The following is a 7,228-nucleotide window of genomic DNA, read 5'->3' as shown; positions in this document are numbered from 1 at the left end:
TCTCATTCAGGCTCAGATGCTGAGAATAAAGCTATATTGACAGTGGGCTGAATTCGAGCTTTGCTTGGATCATGGGAATCTGGGGCCTGCTGTGTGTCCCTCTTTCCTTTCAAATAGATAGGGTTGCATGTGAGTGTACATAAGCAATTGCTGGCGAGAGCAGGCGATAACAGCGCATCACATCAGGGACACCATTGCAATTACAGGAGTCGGGCAGTCTTAATTTTTAATAATGCTGCTTCTGTGCCGCTTTTCAACTGGGCCTCAGGACAGCCCTGTTAGGGAGATAAGTGCTGTAGCAAAGACATAGCCACTTACAGTTGCATGGCTGGTCACGAGGATGCATACCAGGCCCACCTGGAACTTCACAGCAGCAGGAGCAGGGATAGAACCTAAGGGTACGTCTTCACTCCAGTCTGAGGTGTGATTGCAGCATGGATAGCTATACCGGCCTAGCCTTTACCCACACTAGCATGGCTCAAAATAGCAGAGGAGGCATGGTGGCAAACGGGAAGTTTTGACAATTTTAATCAGGAGATTCAGGGAAGCCGCCCCTTTCCCCTTAATAATTTCAATGGAAAAAACATTGAAGCCCCTGGCACACCCACTCTCCAACTCAAAAATGGCCAGGGTAAAAACAGGCAGGTACGGCAGAGAATGGGCATATTGTAACAGGGACTTAAGCATGATCCTCATCATGTTGATGAGCCATTTAGCTGGAGGATGACATATTTGGCCTCCTTCCTGTTACTACAAAGGAGTTACTGGACCCCAGCTAATAACACATTCATTAACACAGTTCTGGGTTTCTCTGCGCGTCTAGACCTGCTCATCACATTGTAGCTTGCCCTGCAAAGTGCAGCACTCCGCAACTGTGTGGTAAGGATCAAGGCCCACGTGTGACTTGCACAGAACATGAGAAACCCCACAATTTTTGTGGCTCTGTTGTGCAAACCTTTTCAAACAACATTAAGTGCCCATTTGTGTTGCCTGGCAGCATTCAGTAATTTCAGAGCCTGAAGTGACCTCTTGTCAGAAGTCTAGGTTCCCCACATTCATCAGGCAAAACCAACTGTCCACCTGGAACATAAAGCAAGCGCACAGCTCTGCCCTGACAATCGAACGGCTGTGCTGATTTTCCATTTTCCTAGACTCCGATTTTAAGGTCCAAATTCTCCATTATGATCATCTACTCTGACCTTCTGTACAACATGGGCCTGAGAATCTCACCCACTAATTTCTGCATCAAGTCCATAACTTCAACTGAGCTATATCTTTTAAAAAGACTCTAGTCTCGATTTACAGATTTCAAGTGCTGGAGAATCCATCAAGTTCCTAGGTAAGTTGTTCCAATTGTTAATTACTCTCCCTGTTAGAAATGTGTGCCTTATTTCTAGTCTGAATTTGTTGTTCCAACCTCTAGATCGCACTATGCCTTTTTCTATTAAAGAGCCCTCTTCTATCAGACATCTCTTCCCCTGTGGGTGCTTTGGGTTTGCATTCTTGCTCTGTCTGGGGTGACAAAAGGATGTGAGAGAGGAATGGGTAGAGTGAGTCTGAGGCTGTCCCTCTGCTTTATCAAGGATATTAGATTGTTAGCAGATCTTTAACATACACACATTTGTTGCTCGATTTGAGACACTGCCACAACATCTGGCATTTTGTTCCTTTTTCAGAAGCAGTTTCCACAGGCTGCTGCTGCTGCTTTTTCCCCTCTGTCTGTGAGGACACAGACCTATAGCTGGAACTTCATTCATTGACAGGAGGCTAAATTCTTCTCTTCAAGGCACTTACATATCACATTCCTGGTGATCTGGCTACTAATACTACAAAAGAAGGATGCTGATGGATGTTTTTACCTGCACACGTAACACCACCCTATCTCAAGTCTGCAGCCAAGATTTTCAGCAGTGACTGGTGAGATTGGGTCCCTCTCTTTTTGGGGGCCCACCTTGAGACGGCCCATTTCCAAAGGGTGGATAGTCAGCACTTCCCCTCTAAGGTGTCTCATGTTAGGGACACAAACTCACTAGTCACTTTTTCAAACATTGGCCTTTGTACTTTATCTGTATATTTACTTTTGTACTTACCTGTCCCTAGAAAATGTAAATAAACAGTTAAAATAAAATTACTTGCTTGCAGTACACCCTGCATAAATAGATACTTGTAGTATTCCAGAGTAATAGTCCAAAATACTTTATATTTTACATGAATGTTACTGCAGTGTTCTGAGCAATGAATCTAGAATACTGGAGTATTTTTAATGAGAGTTGTTATTTCAGGCACACAAACGTGTGTGCTATTAAACAGAGGGCCAGATTGAGATCTACTACACATCACTGGAGTTACTTAGGAATTACACTGCAGTAACTGAGACCAGAATCTGGCAACATGATCTACTAAGTAGCAAATACTAGCAATGTGATGTCACAGTACTGAATTGTAATTTAAAAGGTGTGGAAAAACTGAAGGGTATGGAGTGGATCTTCACTTCCACCTTGGAAGGCCTGCATGGGAGGAATTCTCCTCTAGTAGTTATCGTGCAGCCTGAAAGTTCGGACTCCTGTGTTCTATTACCAGCTCCAGTGTCTCTACTCTCCTGATTTCATCACAAGTTTTTCCACAAGTACTGAGAGTTTTTCATTAAGCCCCAGAGCTCCACAAATCTAGGGGCTTTCAGGAGAGTCACAGTTGTTGTTTTGTTTTGTTTTTTTAAATGAAAAGAAGTTTGTAGTCCTTGTGGTTGTGGATAAAAGTTTGAAACTCTGTCCTGAGAGCAAAATCCAGAAAGCAAATAAAAAGAATTCTATTATATTTAAAAATCTCATGGTTTTTAAGCCAGTCTCCAGATTTTTGGGACCTGACTCCTAATTTTTTAATGCTTAGAGCTGGTGCTTTAACCTTTCTTTGCCTCAGATTACTAGAGCAGAGCCAAAATTCAAACGCAGATGAAATTTAGCAATTTTGGATTCGCATAAACATTTGAGAGGGTTTTGTTTGTTTTTAAGTTTGCTGGGTTAGCTGTATAACTTTTACTAGTGTATCCACCAGAGACACACCAGCCTTGATTCCAATTTCACTTACTCCGACTCAACTCCATCGACATCAGTGGAATAACTCATGATTGGCATTGCTGCAACTAAGGACAGTTTCACAATTCAGATGCATTCAAAATTCATTTCTGAAATTCAGCCTGATGAAGTCTGGATTAAAAGAAGAAAAATTAGACATGGATTAGTTACGTATAGGGCTCTTGAAAGCACCTCTTGTAATTCTATTACATTTATTTTGCACAGTAATGTCACAAAACTGCATACTGTCACAGGAGGAATAGCCAGGATCTGACCCACCCCTGCATGTATGTAAGGTGCAGCACAGCTGAATTCTTGGCACCTCAGAAAGACGGCAGTGGGCAAATCATGACATGTATAGGTTCAGATCACATTCATTCCCAGCCACCTAAGGTATGGCTGGAACTGCTCTTCTAAACTCAAATACACATTGGCTTAATGGCACCATAAATAAAGTAGCCTCACAAACCAAAGCAATTGGTTTTAATAAATGTTTTGGCTTGTTTTGACAATGCACGAGTCTTCATGCTGGCACCGCGAATATTTTTTTAGGAAAATGTATGCATCTTTGCAGCACTCAGCAACTAAATCCTTTCTGCACTTCATGGAAAGGGTTTCTTGGCTATCCACTTCTAACATATTCCAAGTCTCTTCCAGCTGATTGTTGTCTGGCTTGGAAATACTTTTATACGGTGAGCTGGGTTTGCTGATTGTAAACTGCCTTTGTCTTGTTTCCAAATGCCATTATGAAGTGCCCAGGAAACACGCAGGCATTTAGATGCCTCTTAAGTTGCAATATGCGGATGTGTTTGCAATAGGTAGAGATGTGTCTATCTCCTGATACCCAGCCTTATTATAAGCAGTAGTGATACTTCAGGAGTTCAAAGGCATTCATGTTCAGTTTGCCGGTTTTCAGCAAGAAATCTGAGATTAAATAAACTCAAGTCCTCTTAGAGGAGAAAGCAGAAGACGGAGGGAGGGGAGCAGGATCTCAGCATGCATTGCCGTGTACCTTGGAAAACACCCAGACGAGGTGCATCTCAGATCTGATTCTGCATGGAACATTTCATAACTAAGGGCCAAATTCATGCCTGGGACAATGCCATTGATTTTAATGGGCTTGTGCCAGGGATGGATTTGTTGCCATATGTCACAGGCAGCCAAAAATCTGAAAGTGACCCAGATGCCCTTTAAGCTTTGTCCTAACTTCATTGAACCAAATCCTGAATTCCTTGCTCAGTGTTTACTCAGGCAAACACCCACAGGCTTCAATGGGAATTTGGGGAGCAAAAACCGAGTAAGGAGCTCCAGATTTTACTGACTGTTTTGTGCAGTAAAGATGATAAGATAGAAGTGCTTTGTCGCTGGACAAAAATCAGATCAGTCTTTTAACATGTGAGTGTGGAAGTCAGCCTGAGTGCACAAGGAATCAGATCCTTCGCCTCCTTTCCTCACCCCAACAGCCCCAACTCTCTGGGGAAAGGAAAATAAAACTGACCAAAGTGACATTCCTTCTGACTGGGGCCTGTTTATTGCACCTCAGCTGCTGGGGCACTGGTATTAGCCCTTTGCAAGCTTTGTTCCTTCCCAGATTACAAGTCCTTTAACAGCCCTCTAGGCAGGCAGAGATTCCATTTGAAGGAGTAAAACTCACGGAGACTCCAAGTGCGTGACCTCTTTAGCCTTTACGCTCATCAGCCAGCTTGGGTAGGGAGACCTCACCCAACTCCCATTGAGGGGCAGCGAGGACCAGATTTGTAATGGTATTTAGGTGCAGATAGGCAACTAGCTAACTTCAATGGGGCACTTAGGCACCTACTGGGATTGCCCAATCTGGATCATTAGGTAACTAAATCCATTGAAAAATCCAGCTCCTTTGAAAAGCCAGCCCAGTCCATTCTGAAAATGCACCAGCCAGGATCATTATGATTCTCATGGAAAAACTTTTCAAATCAGGCCTGACCTTGGAAAAGTTGTCAAGCTTAAAACTTGAGAGCAATGCGCAAGTAATTAGCACATCCACTCCATCGTAGACAATACATTCTGAGCCCTGGATAGATCTAAAAACTTGAGAGATGCAGACATACAAGAGTGTTATGTCCTCTGTCTGAGAGCTGAATCCCACGGAGGGTGGAAATAGCAATTCAGGACAGCTGTGAGTATGCTTAGTATTAATATCAAATATAATGGTAATTCAAAACAGAATCTTTTTGGGATAGAGCTGAGCTGCACAAGCCAAGTTATGAAATGATATTAGCATCTGGATCTTAGAAGCAGCTGAGGCTAAGCCTGCCAGCGTTTGCCATATGTCTCATCTTCAGAGAATATTTAAATAAGTAAACACAATGAGTTAATAAATACATGAAATAGCTTTTGCAAGATAAATACCTCTCCATACTCGTGGCATGGCAGATTATCAAAAGCGACACATTCAGTGGAAATTCTGAAATGGAGATTTAGATGTAACAAGACTGGAATCTCTTTTATTTTCAGATTTCAATTGGCTAATTAATGTAACCAGTCATGACACACATTTATGACGATTCTTATCTGCTGGCAGTTGATAGAATCCAGGTGTAGCTGCCAAAGTCCTAACTCGTTCATGAAAAAAAAAAATGATGTTTTCTTTGGAAATGCGAACTGAAACCTTCTACAGACTTTCTAGCTGCATCCCTATACAGGCAGCCAGGGACTATCATTTTAACAGCATCAAAGCCATGCGAAGCCATGATGCTTTCCAATAATTCTCTGGAAACACCTAGAGGATGAAATGTATCTGCTGGTGGTCTGACCTGAAGAAGAAGAAAGATTTCTGAAATGGCTGATTCTGGGACAAAGAGAAAAAAGGCTGATTCTGTAAAATGAGCCGAATCCTGAAGTCCTTATTTAGTTTTGACCCAGGTAAGTTTCTGTGACAGGAAACACTCACCTCTCGTGAGCCCCCTGTCAGTTGAGTGCGAACCTGCACCTTCTCTCTCTCTCTCTGCTCCCAGTGCCCCTGGTCAGCTGTTAACCCCCTCAGGTGGGTCTTCAGTGGCCCAGTCCTCTGGCCAGATCACACCCAGACAATATGTGAATGAACAAACAAATTCCTGTCCCTGTGCCCTTGTTGGTGTCTGCAGGGTCTTCAGCCCCATTTCTGAGCTCTTTAAACTCCAGCCCTGTGCATGGGCTTCTAAATGAAACTTGTCCCTGTAGCAGGGTCATCACCCCGCTCCGGCCCTGAAGGGGTTAAAACAGCCCTGGGCGAGCGCTTCCCTGGGGAGTCAATAGTAAAAGCAGCCCTGGAGAGGGCTGCGGCTGGGAACAGCTAGGCTGATTGGGGGAAGCAGCGTGTGGGGGGTACTGCTGGGGCAGATCCCCAGGGTAAAGGGTACCAGGGTCTGGGAGGGACATGGGGGGCCATCAGCAGGTGAGACACTGGCCTGCAGGGGGTGCTCTGGGCTGGAAAGATCTAATTCCCAAGATGACCAGCAGGAGGCATTGTACCGGTGAGTTGTTGCATCACTACAGTCCCCTTCTTGGGGCTCTGGCCACCCTGCCAATGGCTGGTTGGGAGTCCCGTGACCTCCCACTACTCTGGGTCCCAACTGAGGGACCCTACAAATAGGAGCCATGTGCTGCTTCCTTTAACTCTGTTGCTGCTGCTATTCCCTGGCCCTCTTCCCATGTAATTGCCTCTTCTTCCTTACCTCAGGGTTCTCTGTCTGTTCCCTGCTTGAGCAGGGTCTTGCCCAGGCCTCCTTGCCAGAAGAGTTTCATAGGCTTCCTCACCAGCAACTGACCCCCTCAGCCCCTGCAGCTCCTTTTAACTGAGCCTGCTTCACTCTGATTGGCTGCAGCCTTTCTAGGCAGGCCTGGAGGACCCACCTTCACTGTTCCTTTTCTGGGGTGGGATATGGTAGGACCACAAGGCTTCCAGCAGGGGGCCTCAGAAGGCCTGATACAGCCCATCATACTTTCCCATTGACTTCAGTGAGAGAGCTGACAAAGTAAGGACTTCAACATTTGGCCCCAAGCAAAATCTTTAGGGAACAGCTACACTTTGGCTTTCCTGCCAGATAATCCCTATTCTTGCTACCATTGCCTTAGCCCCATCAGAGCTATGACACAGCTAGCATAGACACCGTTCTGGGGACCCAGATCCTCACACATAT

At 44.6% G+C, this 7,228-nt stretch overlaps 1 long non-coding RNA gene across 1 annotated transcript; it reads right to left on the bottom strand.

The window, feature by feature from the left end:
* Positions 1-2,229: 2,229 nt before the first annotated feature.
* On the bottom strand, positions 2,230-6,851 carry LOC122461440. The gene is made up of 3 exons (XR_006283326.1): positions 6,764-6,851; positions 5,460-5,514; positions 2,230-3,203 (listed from the first exon to the last, which is right to left on the bottom strand). It is a non-coding gene; the product is annotated as an uncharacterized LOC122461440 (long non-coding RNA).
* Positions 6,852-7,228: the final 377 nt, after the last annotated feature.

This window comes from Chelonia mydas, chromosome 8 (genome assembly GCF_015237465.2).
Source record: "Chelonia mydas isolate rCheMyd1 chromosome 8, rCheMyd1.pri.v2, whole genome shotgun sequence".
Classification (NCBI taxonomy): domain Eukaryota; kingdom Metazoa; phylum Chordata; order Testudines; family Cheloniidae; genus Chelonia; species Chelonia mydas.
Note: the sequence above shows the minus strand (reverse complement) of the source record. Positions and strands in the feature narration are given on the sequence as shown.